This window comes from Protopterus annectens, chromosome 9.part0, assembly GCF_019279795.1.
Source record: "Protopterus annectens isolate FY-2018-M chromosome 9.part0, PAN1.0, whole genome shotgun sequence".
Classification (NCBI taxonomy): Eukaryota; Metazoa; Chordata; order Ceratodontiformes; family Protopteridae; genus Protopterus; species Protopterus annectens.
In genome coordinates this window covers 1,307,306,281-1,307,331,923 of record NC_056743.1, presented here as the reverse complement: position 1 = coordinate 1,307,331,923, position 25,643 = coordinate 1,307,306,281, and positions in this window count along the sequence as shown.

Here is a 25,643-nt window from a genome sequence, read left to right as displayed (position 1 = left end):
AGAATTTGATTTGTGTCTTTCGGCTTTTCCCCGGTTAGGGGTCGCCACAGCAGAACTCCGGTCCACTAATGATTGGCAGTAGATTTTTACATGCCGAGTTGCCGGCCCTGACGCACAATCTTCAACAAAGGTACGCCCATTCACGCATGTCTCCACACAGAAGACGCTCTAGCTGAGAATCGAACAGGACAACGTCTTACTGTGAGGCGACAACGCTAAGGTAAAATACAAATACAATAAATCTTAATACAACAATTAAAGTATTTTACCTTTCAATTTGTACAGGGCATAAATAAATATGCAGTTCCATAAATAAAATAAAATCCATCTTGCACTCAAATGTACTCATCTTTCCATTGTAACCAGTATATTAAATTGCAATACTACTATTAAACATAGACAAATACCGCCATCTACTGACATAAATAAAAATTGCAATTAAATAAAATACAAGAACCTTCTAAATAACACTTTACAGGCAAGTGAAGGAAGTTTAAATAAAATAGTATAAAAAGTAAATAAAAATGCATAAAAATATACAAATACATAAAAAGAATGTGTAATCCAAATTTAAACCAGAACCTTTTTGAACAAACACACCATTATGGGAAATGATCAACCTATAGTCTAGCTGACCTCAACTTCAATGCTGGGGCAAGGGACACATTTTCATTCAAACTGGGGGGGGTCTGTTGGCCTCCAAAATAATTTGCCAGTAGACCTCCTGGTATTCTATCTTAGTTTCCCACAACCTACCTCTGATGTCTATGGGTATTTCCTCTAACACAAAAAATAAAAACTTGGACATGGAGCAATCAGTGGTGTGCTTATACAAGGCACTTTTCAAGTTTTTGTTATGTATATCATTAATATGTTCGTAAATATTTTTCTTTAATTTCCTCTCCATTTTACCTACATAAAATGCCGTGCACTTACTGCACATCCTTATGTAGACCACCCCCTTTGAATCACATGCATTTTAAGTCACACTGGTGATGTGCTTGTCCCTGGCCTCAACCAAAACACTGTCCCTATGAACTATATAAAAGTACATTGTGACCACTTACCACACTTGTATGTGGCTACTCTATTCTCGTTAGAGACAACTTTCTGATTCCTTTCCATTACGTCCTTAATGTTAAGACGTCTTCTAAAAATACATCTAAAAGGTACATTGAAGATACCACTCAAATCAGATAACCTAGAGAACCTTTGGCATTCCTACTCCATACTGCTCTTAATAGCATAAACATCCCAATTAAAATTTGTAACAAATGCATGCTCATAAACCCCACCATTATGTGAGCCCACAGGTAAAATATTCTCAGAACTATTACCATTCATGGAGATGTCAATACCTAAAATCGGGCAAAACCTATTGCTTCGTCCTTCACTCACCTCCCTATATACTTCATCAATCAGTTTTATTGGATAGCTCTTGTATTTAAACCTGCTCCTCAGAGTTTCACACTCACATTCAAAATGTCCTTCATCAGAAGTCATTCTATTGATTCTCACAAACTGCCCTTTCAATATGTTCTTCTTTTGCCTATAGGGATGGACACTAGCATAGTGAAGGAACAAATTAGAATAAGTCTTTTTTCTAAATACCTTAGATTTGAAACTTCCATTATACTTATAAATAGTCACATCTAAATAATCCAATTTTTCACAATGCTTATTATAAGTAAAATTTAAGAAATTAGCCATATTTAAAATATATTCCAAAAATACCCATAATTTAGCTTCAGTGTCAATCCAAAAAATGGCTATATCATCCAAAAAGTGCCAGTATAACACCCAATAATCTTTAAATTGGGAATTCAAAACAAATCTGTGTTCCCAAATCATTAAAATGATGTTAGCATATACAGGGGCACACCTGATCACCATAGCAACACTGCTAACCTGCTGAAAAAAATTTCCCTCAAAAAATATATAATTGTTCCACAAACAATGTCCATCAATTCCACACAAGCACAGAAATCATTAAAAGACAAATCACTAAACTCATTAATAGCTTCCTCAAACCAGATTATCCCTAGATCATGGGGTATACAGCCAAATAAATTGACAATATCTATAGTAACAAAAACTAAGCAATCTCTATATAACTCCAGTTTTATACCTCTCAAAAAAATCCTAAGAATCCTTTAGAACACTACCATCATCCATTGGGATTTTTTTCAACTTTACATCCAGATATCTGGCTAGTGGGGCAGTGACTGAACCCTCAGCAGATACTATAGGTCTCAGAGGTAGATCCATTACATTCTTGTGGATTTTTGGTATACCAAAAATAGAAGGTACACGAGGCTTATTGTTGTGCAAAAAAATATGCATCCAAATCAATGAAGCACATTGCCATGCCCCTTGTCAGGCTTCATAACTCTTAAATATTTGTTATCCCTAATTTGTTTTAATAAAACTTTTTCTTCTCTGGGCAAATTAGGGGAAAACCGGTTGCTCAAAACACCTGCTCTAAGTTCTTTTTCCAACACTACCTCAAAATTCTTTAATTGTGGGTGCAGGGGTAGATTGAAAGTGCTTTTCCTCTTTAATTGTTCTTCACTCCCACAACTATTTCCTTCACCATAAATAAGTTCCAAATTCTTTTTCTTAAAACCAACTTTAAATCAATTAGTACTCCACTAATATCGGATTTCTGCCTAGGAATAAAGGTAAAACCCTTGTAAAACAAAGCAAAATGTGTCTCATTGATTTCCAAGTCACTATAATTAAAAATATTGTATCCATCAAAAATAAACATAAAACCTTCCCTAGCAATGTCTTTTTCAAAACTACTTTGGTTACAATTACTATGTAACATTAAAACCTGGTCATTCCACTCCCCCTCCCCCTGTCCCTCCATTGGTAGTTGTATTGAGCAAACTGTTTGTTCCTTAATCTCTCAGACCTCTGCAGGGGTGGGTACTCTAAAGGGTCTCGCAAATTAAAATTGACTTCTGCCTCTACTTGTCGAGTATTGCCCCCATAAAACTTATTTTCAGTATTGTAATCTCTGCCGTCACTACCATTTACATAATAACTATTATCCCCTCTGGGCCACATAGGTTGCATGCAGAGTTAAGCAACAGTCCCCACAAAACTCTTCTGAAGGCCTTCAACATGTAACTATCACTATCACTTACAACAGATGGAACATTTCCAAACTCTAAACAGTTGCTTTTGAGCATTTTCAGCAAGGCCTGTGCCACTGTAATGCTATAGGCATGCTGCAGTTATTCAAGCCTATTAAAATAGCTAAGACAATCACATGTTTTAGTTATATTCATAATCTCAAAAGCACAACACAGCAATGCACTGAGCTGATTGTGAATGATGTTACCTACGCTGAGGCTGAAGATCTAACAAACCTACAGGTATATAAAATTAGATCTAACTTTACCCCCTTCCCCCCTCCGTCTGTCCCTCAAAATATACCTAAAACTGGATCACCTCCAGCTATCACAAAAGACCAAGTTCTAAAAGTGCTATCAAAAACTAAAAATACTGCATTGATGGGGTGTGACAATATCCTGGATGCATCTTAAATAGCACGAAGCATGATTTAGCCCACCCCTAACAACACCGTTCAGTCTCAGCCTCCGTACAAGTTTTGTACCAAGCAAAAGGAGAATAGCTGCCCTCATTTTCCTGCATATGTCTGACCAGCCTCATCTGCAAAGCCATGGAAAGACTTATTATGGAACAAATCAATCAGTCCAAACACTGGACCCATCTCGGTTTGGATTTGTCAAGGACAGGTCATGCTTACTCAACCTGGTGGATTTTATTGGAAAGTTCACTAAAGCAATGGATGATGACAAAATGGTACATACTGCATACCTCAACCTGTCCAAATCTTTTGACACAATTCCCCACTCAGGCATAGTAGAAAAGCTAAATAAACTGGGAATAAACTCCTATGTCACCCACAGCATTGCCAACTGGTTCACAGTTAGCACACAGATAACCAAAATAGGGGAAGTTACTTCCACAGAGACACCAGTCACCAGTGGAGTCCCCCAGGGTTTTGTGCTGGGACCTGTCCTATTTGGCATCTACTTTTCTGAAGAAATACCAAAGGGCTCTGGCTGACTAAGTTTGCAGAAAATTGTAAGACAGGAACAGTCATTGAATCCCCAAATGACTTAGCAATCCTTCAGGAAGGTCTGTGCCAAATAAATAATGGGTGCTAAAATCATGGACTGCTACTAAATGCCAACAAATGTATTATTGTATCCTTTAGGAAGTCATTTACCCAGGAACTACCACAGTGACAATATGCACTTAACAGCTGACCATGTTGTTTGAGATTTGGGAATTTATGTGGAATGTGACCTAGTTTTTGACTAACATGTCTCCATTTTGTAAGAAAGTCCTTCTATATTGCACAGCTTATAAACAAAGGGATTGTGTCTAGATCTAGGGGATGTGATTGTCCCCCATTACTCAGCCCTCATTAGGCCAGTTATTGAATATAATGCCTTCTTTTGCATGTACCTGTCAAGACACATGCAACAACTGTAATGCCCACAGATAAACCTTACTTAAAGGATGCAAGGGTAAACAACATGTCCTACATGGACCAACTCAAAGCCCTGTCACTATACTCGGTATCCTACAGACTATTAATAGGTGACCTGTCTTTGGCATGCAAGACATCCTGCAAACCAGTACTGATGGATTTATGGCACACCTGTAAATAATATGAGATCAGAAATATTCAGTCTATGGATGTAAACTTCTTCTGCAACATCAAAAGAATGGTTTGGAGAAACAGGTATGTCTCACAGAGGATAGAGTTGCTGTGGAACATACTCTCCATTCACATAAAACAAAGTTTGTTCCTGCCCATATTCAAGGACAATTTCACTCTATGGGTGGGAAATAGAAAATTTACCCCAGGACTGCCCCTGCACTACTAATGGGCAGAGGCAGCTCCTAAATCCTTTATTGCATGCATGAGCCCCCTCAAATTTTCCATGGTATGATCCCAGTGATTCTCATTAGGGGCAATATAAAATTATTGACCATGGGATGAGTAAGCCCACATTGTAATCAAATGGGATAGGTTATTTCAAAAACAAAAAGGGAAAGTGGCTTAGCTTAACATGGACCTCAAGGGCAGCTTGCCTAGTACTTACCTGTGAACCTCTTTCCAGAAGCTCTCATGCTGTGGTCATGGTTTGGTTCTTAGTTATGCTGGTCCATGGCTACCATCCTGCTTAGTGTACTTGCAGAATAAATCCTTAAAAGCTGAAGCTTTCTGCAAAGGGATGTTTGCTCAAATCAGCACATAAAGAGCATTTATTATGAATGCCTTCCTTCCTTGTGATAAAGCAGTTGCAAAAGAAGTTGTCAGTGGTTGCTGTCTCTTGTCTCTATATGTGATAAGAAGACAAAACGTTGTCAAGATCAAAACTTTAGATCAAAAGTTGAGTGACACTATCTGTTGCTGCTATGGTGCTGTCAATGAGGAAAAGTTGTTATGAGATCAGTGGGGAGACCAATAATTCATGCATTATGGCAGTGTAGAACTATGATATTACATGTGATGGCACTGTACCTTCATGTGTTCTTTTATGTGTCTTAGTTTTTTTTTCAAAATGCTTCCTTGATTTTAAGTGAAAATCCATGGAGTGCTTTTGAACAGATCATATTGCTGACAGCAAAGCTGGCAAAACAGTTCACCTCCTTCACAGAGATCTGTTGGGCAAATACTGCTTCTATCAATATCAGAGACAGTACTGGACAGATGATAAGCATTTGGTTTCTTCAAGGGAAATGTATGGGTGTTTTGCTGCTTTCCAGCTGGTGTGAAGAGTGAGACAAATTATAAAGCAAAGAAAATGCTGATTTGGTATTTCCAAATGCAATAAATAAATAAACAAACAAATAAATAAATATATAACTAACTAAATAAATAAATAATGAGCAATTCATTTGATATCACTAAATGCAAAAAGAAAAAAAAGTACCAAGCAGATCTGATAACACCAAATACAAAATTAACTAAGCAGCTGATCTATTAATATCAAATGCAAAAAAGGAACACAGTAGTCAATCATATGATCAGATAACATTGAATACAAAAGTGGACAGCTGACAAATAATTATTGTTACAATTCTGAATCATTAGAATAATCAAAACCCTTGTTAGAGGTTCTGCAAGGATTTGGGTGCCACAACAACTGTTGCCATCTTTCTTGATTCCATGCCACTGTTCTTTCTTCTTCTTTGACAGTCACACGTGACTGTTGCAGGTCTTCTCATAAAATTCAGCAAATGCTTTGCTGGATGACATCTTTTCCTCTTCATCTTTCCTTCATCCTCTCTGTCCCAAATCTTATTCACCAGATCGTCTTCTGCGTTCCTGTACATGTGCCTGAACCAGTGTAATCTGCTCACTTTGACTTTCAAAGCAAATGCAGCTAGTTGGGCCTCTGCTCTGATGTTTTCATTTCTTCATTTGTCTTACAGTGTACATCTGACCACCCATCTCAGGCAGTTCATCTCCATCATCTCTAGCTTCCTCAACTGTTCTGCCATTACTGCCCAAGTTTCTGCACCAAACAGTCATACTGGTCACATCATGGTTTACTACACGTTATGTTTCAGCTCCTTTGACATTCTTTTGTCATACACTATCCCCAACACTCTGTGCCAGCTGCAGCCCCTCTGATTCTAATTCTGACCTCCTCCATTCAGACTTCCCTTCTCCTCATCACCTATCTCAGATACTTGAAGCTGGTACCCTATTTGACTATTTTCCTTTATATTTCAGTTTTCAGCATCTTATTTTCCCCATTTACTGCCATTATAACTGTCTTGCCTGTATTCATTTTCATAATTTGTGCCTTCAGTTTTACATTCCATCCCCCTATCATTTCGGACATTATTTTCCAGAGTATGCCTGTAATGCCACATCATCTGCTTATTGATCTGTTAGTAAAACTGATAAAACAGTTTGCCTTCTTCTTCATAGAGATCTGCTATACAGCTTTATTGATCTGTCCTCTCTGCCTTGTTTGCTAATAAAGTCCATTACCGATGTGAACAGCAGTGAGCTCATAGCTGAACTTGATGCGCACACAATCCCACTGATAACTCTTCTGTGAATCTGAACACTATTCATACTTGTGACATTGGGTCCTTGTTCATAGCCTACACTAATATTACCAATATTTCTGGGACTTCAGATCATTATAGGACTGCCCAAATTTGCTTTCTTGGGAACTTTTCATATGCATTCTCCAAGTCTGAGAATGTCCAGCCAGAGTCTTTCTTCATCTCTAGTTTCTTCTTACCTATCTTTCTTACTGCAAACTTTGGGTCAGTCATGTTGCATCCTGATCTGAATCCAAACTGCTCATCTACCATCCTACTTTGCACTGCCCTGTGTATTCATTTATCACTCACCCTCTCCAAAACTTTCATGAACTCTGACAGGAGTTTGATACTTCTTTACTGCCCACAATTGTGAATGTCTCCTTTGTTCTTAGTCGCCAACCAGTATTCCTTCTTAGCCTGGTCCATATCTTCAATATTTCTGTCTCCCAATTTTTTCCTGCACTCCTTTCTTTTGATGACTTCCTGGACTTCTGCATTCCACTACCAGCTTACCTTATGTACATTATTTATGTAGCTGGCTCAGATGCATATTTGTCCTTTAGTCCTCTCATGAGCTGTTTTGAGGCACTGTCATTCTTTTTATAACACCACCTGTTTTTGAATGCATGAAAAAAAGAACTGAGCAGTGCAAAAGCAATTTTTTGCAAACTTCCAGAGGGTTCTGTACTGTACTAACACAAGTAGAAAATGCAAAATATGTATTGCACCTTAACAACAGTCATATATCATAGTGTATCATATGGGCACACTACAATTTCTGAGATAGAGATGCAGCTTTCTTTTTAAATAATTAAATGTAGCATATGTTTCCTAAAAACAAGTCTATGATAGTGGGGTAAATCAAATGGCTAGCACCTTGAGTTTACAATACACACTTTAGAAAGATTCGAAAAGAGGCCAACAAAAGACCAGCCTGTGACTGCACACAAGGGGTTTAACAACAGGTTTTACTGTAATGTTTGAGCACCACTGACTGTCTGCCTATCCCCTGCTCAGACAAAAGCTAAATACAGGAGTGGCCTAAAGGTGTTCCTACACTATGTATACTACAATAAGAATCATGTGCAAACTGCCCCCCCAGAAACAAAATAAGGCAAATACAGGGTAGTTATCAGAACATTAAGACAAAAAATGCAGCATAAAGCCAAGTTTTGCACCCTGTTTACATATTGTGGGAAAATATTCTATGGCACCCATCACAGCAGCTGCAAGAATGGCCTGAATGTGTTTCTACACCATGCAAACTACAGTAAAAAACATGTACAAACTACCTCCAAGAAACAAAATAAGACAAATGAAAAAGTGTACATATCAGAATACGACAAGATGCAGCATAAACTCCATTTCTGAGGCCTGTTTACATACTGTGGGAAAATATTCTGTGCCGCCCAATGCATATGCCCATCACAACTCCTGCAGGAGTTGCCTGAATGTGTTTTCACACTATGCATACTATAGTGAAAATCATGTATAATTGCTCCAAGATACAAAAGAAGACAAATACAGAAAACATACATATTAAAACAATAAGACAAATGAATCATAAAGTCCATTTATGCATCCTGTTTACATACTGTGGGAAAATATGTATGCGCCCATTACAACTCCTGGATGAGTAGCTAGAATATGTTCCACACTGTATAAAAAGTAAACAACCATCAACCAGCACCATCTATGAACATCTCTCCCCAAAAAGTAAACTAAAAAACCATACAGCTTTGTACATTAATATGAACGTGACAGCTTGCAGCAAAATTCAAGTCATTCATTCAATGCTTATGTGAAACACATCAAGGAAACACTGCACAGCCTTAAAAGAGATAAAAAAGCAATCAGTGGTAGATAGAAATGACTGTTGTTTTAATTTAAAAACATTTGTGTTTACTCCAAAAGAGAAAAAATATAGACACATTACCAAGAAAGCAAAAGTACCATAAACTAAGAATAAATAAATAAATAAACAATGCAGTCATTCAATCAGTAGGCATATGAAACATCATCACATAAATATTACACAGTCCTAAAAAATATAAAATTGCTGTTATTCAGTAAGTACTGATGAAAGACTGCTTTTATAATTTATTAAAAAAATTCTGTACTCCCCACAAAAAGTAAATAAAAAGGCAAACATTGTTTCATTACCTTACAGTATAAATAACATTTCTTGGTCAAACAAGCCAGCTGTTGTATTCATCAACACATTGTTTTACAGAATCAAACCAAATAATTATTTGTTTTTTCACTTATCTTAGATACCTCAAGTACACAGAAATTAATTATTTCCTTCTTCTACCTTCAGTTCTTTCTCCCACCATTAAACTTGATTTCAGAGCTGGTTTCTGTGAAAAAATAACAAAACAAAGATTCTTGCTTAAGCTGTAAAATGCTGTATCCTCTTTAGTTTTCTAGTTCATATTTCCCTGTGAAGATCCTTTGGTGTACTTTAAAAAATATTAAATCTTCTTCTTTCCCTTTGCAGAAGCTGAAACTTTTCCAACAGTCCAACCCACATATATAGCCAGTTCAGTCCCTAAAAAGCATTACTTTTTAAAGCAAAAACATGCTGCTGTCAGCCACATATATTTAGTTAGCTGCTGTTTTGTTACAAGAAGCAGTTCCTGAGATCTGCTTAACTACTTTGTTTCTTAAGCAGTTTATACAGTCTCAGTTGGGTCCTTTGCTGAGCTGGAAATGTGAACTTCTGACTGCTAGGACATGCATGGAACTAATTTAATTAAAAACAAGCAAAGCTGGCATACCTTTGAAATTCTGTGCTTAAGTTAAAAAGAACTAACAATTATAAATATTACTCTAATTCTATTAAAAAGTTAATAGAAAACATTTCCTTCATCAATCACTTCCTTTTCCACAAAACTTTAATTAAAGTTCAGTCACAAGGTAACATTCCTCTTTCTTGGAGATAATCGTTAATGACCCCTATTCCAAAAGACAACAAGGATCCTCAGTATTGTAATTCTTACACACCTATTTCTCTTTCAAACAATGATTGCAAGATTTGTATGTCCATTTTTGTTGATAGAATAAAAATCCCATGGTCTCATATAATTAATGAAGATCAATCAGGATTTATATATAATAGACATCCTGATAATATTAGAAGAGTATTAGCTCTTATTGAATATTTGAATAGAGGTAATAAAAACGCTTTAATAACTGGCTTGGATATTGAAAATGATTTTGATTCTTTAAATTGGGATTTTTGATTTTCCTTCTCCCTTCATTTTTTCTATTAAAAAAATAATATATATATATATATATATATATATATATATATATATATATATATATATATATATATATAAACAAAATTTAGCTTTTGGTGCATTAGGTCCTTTTAACTTGGATTCTATCCCTTTAACTAAAGGCATAAAACAAGGTTGCCCCCTGTCTCCTATTCTGTTTGCACTTGCCATTGAAATTTTTACTATATTAATATGAAATAATCAAAAGATTGAGGGTATTGATATATATAACCAATATAATTCTAAAATAATGTTGCTCGCAGATGATATTTTGTTTACATTACTTAATTCAAAAATAACAGTATCAGAGTTAGAATCCTCAATAAAAAAACAGTTAATCAATTTCTGGTCTTCATTTTAATAAACTAAAATCTAAATACATGTTAGTAAATAAAAAGAAAAAAAACACACTTTTGTAAAGACCACTTTATTAGAAAACAAGTAAACTCTCTTGATTATCTGAGTATTATATTATGTAGTACCATGGAGAAGGCAATAATAACTAATAATAATAATATTTTAAATACAATTAAAATTCATATAGATAACAGGAACAAATTATTCATTCCCTTTGAGGCTAGGCTACAATTAATAAAAAATATTCTTCTTAAAATTTTATATATAGCCCAAGCTTTTTTTGCCTCCTGAAAATCATTTAATTAAGAACATAAATAAGCTTTTATTAAACTTTTTCTGTTCTCCCAATGGAAATAGAATTGCTTTTTTACATCATATCAGACCATGGAATTAGGGAGGGTTAAATTTTCCAGACATCAAAACTTATATCAAAGCCTCAATATTTAGAGTAATTTTGAATTGGGTAGATACAAATTATACCTCTAATTGAGAATCATTATATTTAACCATTTTACTAAAAGACAATATTCCTTTAACCAACTTTTCTTTTAAAGATTATTCTAATAAATTCTGTTTGTTTTTTTTTTCTCTGTTTCATCTTGCAATGTAATATCTATAAACCTATAAAATTTAATTCTATATCTTTAAGAATTTTAGGAATTTTGTTAATGCTAATGTTGATATTAAAATTTGGTTTTTACTATTAATACCTTTCAGTATCAAAGATTTGCTTTTGCTAAATACATAAAAATAAGTTTATTTCATGGGAAGCCAAAAATTTCACTTGTTTGGCAACAATGCATCAAAGATCATAAAGTATTGGATATACAACATATTATGAAAAACTTTGACTTGTCATCTCATGATTGGTTATTCTTACAAAGTGTTTAACTTACTCTCAGGACCTTTGCAAAATAATTGGTAATTCTTCCTTTAAAGATAAACCCAAATTAATAACATATTTATATGAAATTATATGAAATCTTATCTAATGATTCCAACATCGATAACATTACTTCAAAAGTATATGAAATGTTAATTAACTACAAATCAAAAACTCACCATAAATTTTGACATCATATTCCTATGGAACAATTTCCTTGTTTATCTCAAGAAAATAAATCTAATGTTATTATCTGTTAAATTCATATCCTGATTTCAATGCTGAATTATATTTACTTGGAAGTTTCTATATAGAGCATTTCTAACACCAGATAAGGTAGTTAAACTTAGTAAATCTAATATTATTTCTTGTTGGAAGTGCTCACTGACCTATAAAGCTGACTAGTCACATATTGTTATGATTGTTAAGCTGACACAATATTGGAGTGGCATAGATAAATTTTTAAAGCTCTGTTTTCTAACTTATTCTTGCTAATTAATGCCTTAGTTTTATTCAATATTAATGATGGTTATCCTCTAAATAAAGATAATTTGTTTTTATTATGGTCAATACTTGCAATTGCTAGGAAATGTATCACTAGAAAATGGAATTCCACCACTTTTCCACTTCTTGAAGAATTCTTATATTTACTGAAGGAAATGGCACTTAAGGAAACTAAGAATAAAGAACTCAAGGCTTCACCCCAAACCTTTTGTTAACAATCCTTGGAAGAAAGTCATACCTCTCATCAAAACTCTTCAAATGGACTTTTAATCTCCCTAATGAAATCTGTTTTATTATTTATGTTATTTCCTTAACTAGTTAGAGGTTATCATCTAGTTCTCTTTTTATTGTTTTTGTATATTCTTTCAGACCAATGTATATATTGTATATAGTTAAATTAGTTGCAATCTTGAATATATGTTTATGTTATAAAAATGTACTATCTCATAATTGTGCTAACAGAAAAATAAAAATTATTTGAGTAATAGAAAACAGGTTTTGCAGCACCATGCATTTTCTAAAAAAAAAAAAAACAAAGAATGAAACTCTAATGTGTGGCCTGACTGACTGGAATCCACTGATTTACCAGGAAAAATGTGTAAGGGCATGGTGGGAATGGAAAAAATATGAGGCAAAATCAGGGATATTCTGCCTTGCATTGGGAGAACATAGCTCTCAATTTCTTTGTTTGGAAATTCCGGACACAGTCAAAAATAAAGAAAGGATATTGGACCAAAATCAGGGACCATTTTTAAATATTACTCAAATTCACTTAAAAAGTTAACAGAATAAAGATTTGCATCAATGTGCATCTTTTGGTAAAATGAGTTGTGAGACTCTAATGTTTGGCACAGGCACTATTCGCACAAAAGCTGTATGTGTTGGTATTACAAATGCTAATTTGCGGTCAGGTTTGAAATGCTGAAGTACTCATTTTATAGGTACGGACTAATGTCTGGGGGACAATGGGCCAAAACCAGGGACAGTTTTTAAATATTACTATAATTCACTTGCAAAGCTAACATGCATTTTCTGGCAAAATGAAGTATGAAATTCGTATGTCTGGCATAATCTTGAAGGGTCAAGGGTTGAAGCTCTCAGTGTGCAGTGCAACTGTGCATTCTGCCAGCTTGCTGTAGTTTCTGAGTGGAAGAATGTATTTATTTGTTTTGGTTTTGCTCGGGGAACTGCATAGGGCATCAGGTATCTAGCAGAATTGCAGGGCAGCCAGGAAAATCACGGAAATAGCATTAAAATTGCACCAAAAAATGTCCACTGCCCCTGGTAATGGGGCATTCTTTATTAAAATACTTATCATTTCTTCAGTGTATGGCCCAAATGAAACATTAATGACCGGCTATGGTGAAAATTAGCAGGCTGATACTGATGATGTCATTGCTCACATATTCATTCCACAACATGAGAACAGTGGCAGGCAGTTGCAAAGTGCACTGATAGGGCCTCTTCCCCTAAACAGATTAATGACTCTGGAACTGGTGAGGTAGACTCACTTGTAATACACCATGGGCAACTACCATTAGAAAAAGGCATTGAATGCCAACATTTCTTTCAGATATACACAGGAAACCTCTGGAAGTGGACTTGACAAAGTTGGACATTCAAATACCCACTGTACAACCCATGCACAGGCATGTCAGATAAAGGCATAAATCAGAAGTGCTTCCAGAACCACATAAGGCATTCTCTGGACAATAGCAAATCTGTGAAGACATTGTTCAGGCATGGACTATAAAGATGCTTAGAGTATTGCAAGGAATATGTGAGGAAATATAGCAATGTATGGGAATGGTGAGGGTCAGAGACAAGCATAAATGATCCTCATGTGAAGCATAGTTGCTCATACAGCATACATGTCAGCCCATATCCGTACACGCCTGAGGACTTACCAGACAAATGGCTAACACAGATTAGGGTGGCAGAAGTCAAGTCCACATGAATTATGGCTGTGTGGGGCATGCCCACCAGGTGACCCAAGCAGGTCCAGTATCCATGGATAAAGATTCCTGCATGAATCAGCCAGTCTAACATTACTGGACATCCACATCCCGTGGAAACACCTCTGTCAAAGACATGCCTCAAAACACTGCCTGCTTACTTTCAAGGTTGCTCCCTGATGATATCATTATGAACATTGTGTATGACAAATACAGATGTGACTAGCACTCATAATTTCACAGATTCTAACTCCTCTCTCTTCACAACCCCACAAGACACAGCAGCAACTACACAGAGAATTTTCACAGTCAAAGTAAACCTAACACAACAGATAAGATTAACAGTAAAGAATAAAAAAAAACTTGAAGTTACCTTGAACAACTGCAAAAAAAAAAATCACATATCTTACTCAGAAGTTACCAGTCTGAAACAACAAAATTCCCTTCAGAGTAATGGCTGAGAAAAAATTATTAGGCAAACATCACAGAACTACTTATTAAATCTGCATTTGCATCTGCATGAAAGGTTACTGTATCATACTATGCCCTACTTCACAACTCAGCCCAGTTTTCCAACAACTCTCTCTCCTATGGGTATGCCTAGCACTTAGGTTCCTGTACAATGACCACTGTGCAAATGATGATACCTGTGACCATTTCAACTATATGCTTGTCTATGGCGTGTGGAGGACCATCTGATGCACAGTGCATGCTGACCATGCACTACATAGCATTAACTCATTCACTTCAGTTGACCTCAGGAAGTTTGCACTGTGCATTCCAATGGGTGGAGCCTAAGCCTTTTGACAGAATCAAAGTATGTCCTCACATTTAAAACAAATGTTCATATAGGTTCATAGGTGTGTACTAGGCTATTGGCCATGGAGCCTTTACAAGCCAAGCCTATAGGATTACCCGGGCATTGTGCCACCCGACCTTATGCCCATGTAGTAATCCAGACTAATCTTACCACCACTTTCTCTGAACCCTACCTACATAACCATTTGTAATTTAATTCCAACTCTCTCCATGCCTCAGACAGTAGACATACCTTTACTATTTTAGTATTTATAACATTTTCATTCACGTAATCTTCTTCTAATTGTGTACTTGCATAGCTTGCTCACATAAAAACATCTATATAAATTGTCTTTATACTTCCTACTACATGCTCTCCTTAAGTTGCTATGCTACTACAGGATAAATGGTATAACTCTCAGCTAAATACTGCTCCTTGAGCTGTTACATTTATTTGTGTATTCTTCACCTCTCTTTCTTATTGTGTGCCACTGTAAAATTGTTTATTGCTCTATCTGTTTCTTATCTTCTGCTACTTTAATAATAATATTTGTCTATATAGCATGTGTATTCTTCAGCTTAAACTAGTACTGTACCTTAAGTTGTTACAAACTTACTTATCTGTACCTGAAGTTGTACATTTTGCTTATGTGGAGCTTTTCTCCCTGGGACTCTACTGACAATGGACATATATCCAGTTAGACTAGCCCGGTCAACAAATGTAAAATAGAAATAAAAATAAATAGTTCCTAGTGCCTCTGTCGAGTAGAACCACTGGAGTGATCCCCAAGGTGAATTTTCTATTTATCATCCACTCATCAAGATTTCTGTTGAAGTGGGCCAGTGAGGTGCTCTGCTTGACATGTATGGGAAGTCTATTCCATGGCATGGGCAGTCTATGGGTTATGAAGCTGTCCCTCCAGCATGTTATGTCGATTGTTGTAATGAGGCTGAGGTCTCTGAAGCATCTGGTGTGGAGGGATTGGGATTTCTTTAGATGTAGCATTTCTAACAGAGCTGAATCAGGCATGGATTTGTAAGTCAAGCAAAGATCGCCTCTAAGTAGGAGATATGAGACAGAAAATAGTTGGAGTTTTTTGAGTCTGTCCATATAGGACAAGTGTTTAACGCCTAGGATCCTCTTTGTGAGTTACGTTTGCAGCCTCTCCAGTTTTTCAGGTGTCTAGTGAGGTACATGCCAAATGAGGCATTGTACTTGATGACTGGCCTAGTAAGGGAAGAGTAGAGGGAGAACATGACCTCTTTCTTCCTGGATGCAAAACCCTTAGCAATGAGATATGCCATATAGAAGGACTTTCTGACCACAGTGGAAACGTGGTGGTCAAAAGAGAGGTTGCTGTCAACCTGTGTTCCCAGATCTCTTATAATGCCTTCTGTGTTCAGTGGACTACCATCAATGTGGTAATTCAAGGGAACCGGGTTTTTCCCAAGGGGGATGATGACACGTTTTTTGGCATTGAGCTTAAGGCCATGGTTCTGACACCAGTCATTGGTCTCATTGAGGCCTTTCTGTATGATGTCAACATCACTTGGGGAGTTAATAATAGCTCCCAACTTGCAATCTTCTGCGAACATTGTCAGCCAGTGTTCCTTTGTTTTGGCCTAGACTTCAGAGAAGTAGATACCAAACAGTAGAGGACTCAGTACCGAATCCCGTGGGACTCCACTCGTGACTGGTCGGCAGTCTGATTTGGAATCAGCTACTTTCACACTGTGGGTTCTATCTGTGAGCCAGTTTGCAACCCACCTAGTGATATAGGGGTTGATGCCTAGCTTAGTGAGTTTTTCTATGATTCCTGAGTGGGAAATGGTATCCAAGGCCTTGCCTAGATCAAGGTAGGCTGTATGAACCACCTTACCTTCATCCACAGCTCTGGGGCCTGACTCAAAGGAGTCAACCAAGTTGAGCAGGCATGATCAACCCTTCACAATAGCAAACTGTGTAGGATCTAGAGCTTGGAGATTCCCTATATCCTTGTTTATTAGGTCCACAATGATGCATTCCATAGTTTTGCATATCAGGCTTGTTAGGCTAATGAGGTGATAATTCCTGGTGTCTGTAATCATTCCTTCTTTGTGGAGAGGGATGACTGTAGCAGTGTGCCATTCGGTAGGGACAAAGCCTGAGGTGAGGCTGTGATTGGACAGGGTACACAGGTGAGGTGCCAGTTCACTTTATAGTCCATGTAGAACACAGCCATGGATATTGTCAGGTCCCATAGAAAGCTGTATTCTTGGCCTTGGACAGCACTGTTTTAACCTGTGCAACAGTAATACTGGGTGCCTGGCAATCTACTGGTGTTGCAATTGGTCTTTTGGTGGGAGGGGCAAAGTTAGCACTGAATCTGTTGGCCAGTATATTGGTAGCATCTGTTGGCTTGGTATAGGAGGTACCATTGTGCAGTAGCTCAGTGCAAATCTGGGTATTGCTGTGGAGATTCTTTACATAACTATAGAAGGCCTTGTGGTTGTCTTTACTATCTGCTGCAGTTCTGCATGAATCAGCCAGTCTAACATCACTGGACATCCACATCCCGTGGAAAGACCTCTCAGTCAAAGACATGGTCTCAAAACACTGCCTGCTCATTTTCATGGGCCTCTACAGCAACAAGTGTGTCTCACCATCATAACAACTCAGTGTCAAGCTCCTGTGGCAGCTGTTGTTCCACATTTCTAGCATGCTCCCTGATGACATCATTAGGGACATTGTGTATGACAAATACAGATGTCGCTAGCACTTATAATTTCATAGATTCTGACTCTACTCACTTCTCAACCCCACAAGAGACAGCAGCAACTACACAGACAATTTTCACAAAAGTAAACCTAACACAACAGATAACATTAATGGTAAAGAATAAAAAAAAGTTACAGTTACCTTGAACAACTGAAAAAAAAAATCACATATCTTACTCACAAGTTACTAGTCTGAAACAACAAAATTCCCTTCAGAGTAATGGTTGAGAAAAAAAATTATTAGGCAAAGATCACAGAACTACTTATTAAGTCTGCATTTGCATCTGCATGAAAGGTTATTGTATCAGACTATGCCCTACTTAACAACTCAGCCCACTTTTCCAACAAATCTCTCCCCATGGATATGCCTAGCACTTACATTTCTGTACAATGACCACTGTGCAAATGATGACACCTGTGACCATTTCAACTATATGCTTGTGTATGGTGTGTGGAGAACCACCTGATGCACAGTGCATGCTGACCATGCACTACATAGCATTAACTCATTCATCCCAATAGAGCTCAGGAAGTTTGCACTGTACTTTCTAATGGGTGGAGCCTAAGCCTTTTGACGGAATCAAATTATGTCCTCACATTTCAAACAAATGTTCATATAGGTTCTAGGTTCATAAGTGTGTTCTAGGCTAATGGCCCTGGAGCCTTTACAAGCTTAGCCCATTGGATTACCCTGGCATTGTGCCACCTGACCTTAGTTCCTAGTGCCTCTGTCGATTAGAGCCACTAGAGTGATCCCCAGGGGGAATTTTCTAGTTCCCATCCACTCATCAAGATTTCACTTGAAGAGGGCGAGTGAGGTGCTCAGCTTGACATGTATGGGAAGTCTATTCCATAGCATGGGCAGTCTCTGGGTTATGAACCTGTCCCTCCAGCATGTTCTGTTGATTGTTGTAATGAGGTCGAGGTCCCTGGAGCATGTGGTGTGGAGGGATTGGGATTTCTTTAGATGTAGCATTTCTAATAGAGCTGGATCAGACATGGCTTTGTTAAGTCAAGCAGAAATTGCCTCTAAGAAGGGGATATGAGACCGAGAATAGTTGGAGTTTTTTTGAGTATGTCCATATAGGACAAGTGTTTAAGGCCTAGGATCCTCTTTGCGAGGTACTTTTGCGGCTTCTCCAGTTGTTACAGGTGTCTAGTGAGGTACATGTCAAATGGGGCATTGTACTTGATAATTGGCCTAGTGAGGGAAGAGCAGAGGGAGTACATGACCTCTTTCTTCCTGGATGCAAAACCCGTAGTAATGAGATGTGCCGTACAGAAGGAGTTTCTGACCACAGTGGCAACGTGGTGGTCAAAAGAGAGGTTGCTGTCAACCTGTGTTCCCAGATCTGTTATAACACCATCTGTGTTCAGTGGACTACTATCAATGTGGGAATTCAAGGGATCTGGATTTTCCCAAGGGGGATGATGACATATTTTTTGGCATTGAGCTTAAGGCAATGGTTCTGACATCAGCCGTTGGTCTCATTGAGACCTTTCTGTAGGATGTTAACATCACTTGGGGAGTTAATAATAGCTCCCAACTTGCAATTGTCTGCGAACTTTGTCAGCCAGAGTTCCTTTGTGCTGCCCTGGACTTCAGAGAAGTAGATACCAAACAGGAGAGGACCCAGGACCAAACCCTGTGGGACTCCACTAGTGGCTGGTCGGCAGTCTGACTTGGAGTCAGTTGCTTTCACACTGTGGGTTTTATCTGGGAGCCATAATGCAACCCACCTAGTAATATAGGGGCTGATGCCTAGCTTAGTGAGTTTTTCTATAATTCCTGAGTGGGGAATGGTATCAAAGGCCTTGGCCAGATCAAGGTAGGCTGTATGAGCCACCTTGCCTTCATCCACAGCTCTGGTGCCTGACTCAAAGAAGTCGACCAAGTTGAGCAGGCATGATCGACCCTTCACAAAAGAAAACTGTGTAGGATTCAGAGTTTGGAGATTCCCTATATCCTTGTTTATTAGGTCCACGATGATGCATTCCATAGCTTTGCATATCAGGCTTGTTAGGCTAATGGGGCGATAATTTCAGGGATCTGTAGTTGCTCCTCCTTTGTGGAGAGGAATGACTGTAGCAGTGCGCCATTCAGTAGGGACAAAGCCTGAGGTTAGGCTGTGGTTGAACAGGGAACACAGGTAAGGTGCCAGTTCACTCTATAGTTCATGTAGAACACAGCCAGAGATATTGTCAGGTCCCATAGAAAGTTGTGTTCTTGGCCTTGGACAGTGCTGTTTTAACCTGTGCAGCAGTAATACTGGGTGCCTGGCAATCTACTGGTATTGTGATTGGTCTTTGGGGGGAGGGGTAAAGTTAGCACTGAATCTGTTGGCCAGTATATTGGCAATATCTGTTGGCTTGGTATAGGAGGTACCATTGTGCAGTAGCTCAGATCAAATCTGGGTATTGCCATGGAGATTCTTCACATAACTATAGAAGGTCTTGTGGTTGTCTTTACTATCTGCTGCAGTTCTGCATGAATCAGCTAGTCTAACATCACTGGACATCCACATCCCGTGGAAAAACCTCTCAGTCAAAGACATGGTCTCAAAACACTGCCTGCTCATTTTCAAGGGCCTCTACAACAACTAGTATGTCTCACCATCATAACAACTCAGTGTTAAGCTCTTGTGGCAGCTCTTGTTCTGCATTTTTTGCATTCTTCCCGATGACATCATTAGGGATATTGTGTATGACAAATACAGATGTGACTAGCACTCATAATTTCACAGATTCTGACTCCTCTCTCTTCACAACCCTACAAGAGGCAGCAGCAACTACACATACAATTTTCACAATCAAAGGAAACCTAACACAACAGATAACATTAATAGTAAAGAATAAAAAAAAAGTTGCAGTTACCTTGAGCAACTGAAAAAAAAATCACATATCTTACTCACAAGTTACTAGTCTGAAACAACAACATTTTCCTTCAGAGTAATGCTTGAGTAAAAAATTGTTAGGCAAACATCACTGAACTACTTATTAAGTCTACATTTGCATCTGCATGAAAGGTTATTGTATCATACTATGCCTTACTTCACAATTCAGCCCACTTTTCCAACAACTCTCTCCTATATGGGTATGCCTAGCACTTACGTTTCTGTACAATGACCACTGTGCAAATAATGATACCTGTGACCATTTCAACTATATGCTTGTCTATGGCGTGTAGAGGACCATCTGATGCATGGTGTATGTTGACCATGCACTACATAGCATTAACTCATTCACTCCAATGGAGCTCAGGATGTTTGCACTGTACATTCCAATGGGTGGAGCCTAAGCCTTTTGACAGAATCAAATTATGCCCTTACATATCAAACAAATGTTCATATAGGTTCATAGGTGTGTACTAGGCTAATGGCCCTGGAGCCTTTACGAGCCTAGCCCATAGGATTACCCTGGCATCGTGCCACTCAACCTTAGTTCCTAGTGCCTCTGTCGAGTAGAGCCACTGTAGTGATTCCCAGGGTGAATTTTCTATTTCCCATACACTCATCAATATTTCTCTTGAAGAGGGCCAGTGAGGTGCTCTGCTTGACATGTATGGGAAGTCTGTTCCATAGCATGGGCAGTCTCTGGGTTATGAATCAATCACTCCAGCATGTTCTGTTGATTGTTGTAATGAGGTTGAAGTCTCTAGAGCATGTGGTGTGGAGGGATTGGGATTTCTTTAGATGTAGCATTTCTAACAGAGCTGGATCAGACATGGCTTTGCAAGTCAAGCAGAGATCGCCTCTAAGTAGGGGATATGAGACAGAGAAAAGTTGAATTTTTTTGAGTCTGTCCATATAGGACAAGTGTTTAAGGCCTAGGATCCTCTTTGTGAGGTACTTTTGCAGCCTCTCCAGTTGTTCCAGGTGTCTAGTGAGGTACATGCCAAATGGGGTATTGTACTAGATGACTGGCTTAGTGAGGGAAGAGTAGAAGGAGAACATGACCTCTTTCTTCCTGGATGCAAAACCCTTAGTAATGAGATGTGCTATATAGAAGGACTTTCTGACCACAGTGGCAATGTGGTGGTCAAAAGAGAGGTTGCTGTCAACCTGTGTTCCCAGATCTGTTATAACACCTTCTGTGTTCAGTGGACTACTATCAATGTGGGAATTCAAGGGAACTGGGCTTTTCCCAAGGGGTAATGATGACACATTTTTTGGCATTGAGCTTAAGGCCATGGTTCTGACACCAGTTGTTGGTCTCATTGAGGCCTTTCTGTAGAATGTCAACATCACTTGGGGAGTTAATAATATCTCCCAACTTGTAATTGTCTGCGAACTTTGTCAGCCAGAGTTCCTTTGTGTTGGCCTGGACTTCAGAGAAGTAGATACCAAACAGGAGGGGACTCAGGACTGAATCCCTTGGGACTCCACTCGTGACTGGATGGCAGTCTGACTTGGAGTCAGCTACTTTCACACTGTGGGTTCTATCTGTGAGCCGGTTTGCAACCCACCTAATGATAAACGGGTTGATGCCTAGCTTAGTGAGTTTTTCTATGATTCCTGAGTGGGGAATGGTATCCAAGGCCTTGGCCAGATCAAGGTAGGCTGTATGAACCACCTTGCCTTCATCCACAGCTCTGGTGCCTGACTCAAAAGAGTCGACCGAGTTGAGCAGGCATGATCGACCCTTCACAAAAGCAAACTGTGTAGGATTCAGAGTTTGGAGATTCCCTATATCCTTGTTTATTAGGTCCATGATGATGCATTCCATAGCTTTGCATATCAGGCTTGTTAGGCTAATGGGGTGATAATTTCAGGGATCTGTAGTTGCTCCTCCTTTGTGGAGAGGAATGACTGTAGCAGTGCGCCATTCAGTAGGGACAAAGCCTGAGGTTAGGCTGTGATTGAACAGGGTACACAGGTAAGGTGCCAGTTCACTCTATAGTTCATGTAGAACATAGCCAGGGATATTGTCAGGTCCCATAGAAAGTTGTGTTCTTGGCCTTGGACAGTGCTGTTTTAACCTGTGCAGCAGTAATACTGGGTGCCTGGCAATCTACTGGTATTGTGATTGGTCTTTGGGGGGAGGGGTAAAGTTAGCACTGAATCTGTTGGCCAGTATATTGGCAATATCTGTTGGCTTGGTATAGGAGGTACCATTGTGCAGTAGCTCAGATCAAATCTGGGTATTGCCATGGAGATTCTTTACATAACTATAGAAGGTCTTGTGGTTGTCTTTACTATCTGCTGCAATTCTGCACGAATCAGCCAGTCTAACATCATTGGACATCAACATCCCGTGGAAAAACCTCTCAGTCAAAGACATGGTCTCAAAACACTGCCTGCTCATTTTCAAGGGCCTCTACAGCAACTAATATGTCTCACCATCATAACAACTCAGTGTTAAGCTCTTGTGGCAGCTCTTGTTCCACATTTCTTACATTCTTCCCGATGACATCATTAGGGATACTGTGTATGACAAATACAAATGTGACCTGCACTCATAATTTGACAGATTCTGACTCCTCTCTCTTCACAACCCTACAAGAGGCAGCAGCAACTACACATACAATTTTCACAATCAAAGGAAACCTAACACAACAGATAACATTAATAGTAAAGAATAAAAAAAAAGTTGCAGTTACCTTGAACAACTGAAAAAAAAACATCACATGTCTTACTCACAAGTTACTAGTCTGAAACAACAACATTCCCTTCAGAGTAATGCTTGAGTAAAAAATTGTTAGGCAAACATCACTGAACTACTTATTAAGTCTACATTTGCATCTGCATGAAAGGTTATTGTATCATACTATGCCTTATATCGCAATTCAGCACACTTTTCCAACAACTCTCTCCCCTATGGGTATGCCTAGCACTTACGTTTCTGTACAATGACCACTGTGCAAATAATGATACCTGTGACCATTTCAACTATATGCTTGTCTATGGCGTGTGGAGGACCATCTGATGCACGGTGTATGTTGACCATGCACTACATAGCATTAACTCATTCACTCCAATGGAGCTCAGGATGTTTGCACTGTACATTCCAATGGGTGGAGCCTAAGCCTTTTGACAGAATCAAATTATGCCCTCACATATCAAACAAATATTCATATAGGTTCATAGGTATGTACTAGGCTAATGGCCCTGGAGCCTTTACAAGCCTAGCCCATAGGATTACCCTGGCATCGTGCCACCCAACCTCAGTTCCTATTGCCTCTGTCAAGTAGAGCCAGTGGAGTGATCCCCAGGGTGAATTTTCTAGTTCCCATCTACTCATCAAGATTTCTCTTGAAGGGGGCCAGTGAGGCGCTCTGCTTGACATGTATGGGAAGTCTATTACATAGCATGGGCAGTCTTTGGGTTATGAACCTGTCCCTCCAGCATGTTCTGTTGATTGTTGTAATGAGGCTGAGGTCTCTGGAGAGTGTTGTGCTGAGGGATTAGGATTTCTTTTTTTGGTTTGAAGGGAATTTTTATTTGCAAAAATCTGGAATAGCCATGGGATCCCCATGTGGGGGCAGTTTTACAAACTGCATTATGGCCCACTGGGAGACTTCCATGCTGTTCCAGAACTCCCTTTTTAAAGCTAATGTCGCTTGGTACACTAGGTACCAAGACGACATGTTTATGTTATGGAAGGGCCCAATTGATAAAGTGCAGGACTTCATTGATTCTATTACCAGCCTCACTAGTTTTTTGAAATTTACATTTTCTGTGGAAAAGGAAACGATCACCTTTTTAGACATTTTTTTGAGCAAAGATGTTAATGAGAGAAGATTTAAGAGTTCTATTTATAGAAAACCAACATACTCCAATTCCTTCCTCCATTTCACCAGCTGCCATCCATATCATCAGAAAAAAGGGGTAGTTGAGGGGCAGCTGGTTAGAGCAGCTCGAATGACCTCTGATGAGAGAGAATTCCTAGAAGAATGTGCCTTATTAGAAAGTATGTATTTAAAGAGGGGATACCCTGCTTCTTTGGTGGTGGGCCTTTCTTTTGAGGTCATCAATAAAAGAAAATGTGGGCATTTTAAGCCACTTTTGGTTTCACGGGGTAGTGATGAGTTGGTTATAGTTCCCAATGATGAGGTGTTGAATATCAAGAGTAAGGATCAAACAGTAAGATTTTTCTGCACTTATAATGTTGATCATTCTTTTATTAGGGATACCCTATATAAAAACTGGGCTTTAATTCAAGAGGACCCTACTTTACATAAAGCTCTGGGTGATAGACCTAATATCACCTTTAGGCGAGGCAAAAATTTGAAGTCGCTTTTGCAATATTCATCTAACCCCATTTCTAATAGAAACAACGGAATGGTGAAATGTGGCAGATGCCAACAATGTAAAATTTTTAAACCTTAACATGCAAATTGCCCTAAGGGATGTTAATTACAGAGTTCAAGGTCATTTTTCCTGTGACTCTGAGCGAGTGATCTACTGTGCCTGTTGCCAAAATTGTAATTCCTTCTAAATTGGGAGAACCGAAAGGAAAGTGAAAAAAACGTATTTATGAACATCTTTATGCTATAGGGAAGAAGGATCATACCAATGCTTTGGCCAGGCACATTATTGATTTTCCTGACCACTCTTTTACATTTTCTGTGTTGCAGCAAATTAGGTTGGATGAGAGGGGTGGCCCTTGGCAATTGAATCTAGAAATAGAAGAATTAAAATGGCAGATCAGGACAGCTTCATATCTTTCCCCAGGTCTCAATGAAACATTGTCTATCAAGTGTGTGCTTAAACTTCTAGCTTTGAATAGATAGGGTTCCTGGTGATTGCCTTTATACAGCACATTTATTCAGTTTTAAAATATTTAGTGTTATATGTAGGTATCCTTTTATATTTTATACACACATTTTTTTACTGTATTATAAATGCTTGTGATAGTTGTTACCAATTAACTAATTAATTTAATTAACTGACTCCTTTTAAATAGGATGTGATGTTTTTTAACTTTGTCTGAAGAAGGAAAGGTACCAACCGTTTCCAAAAGCGCTTACTAAATAAATTTCGAGTTTGT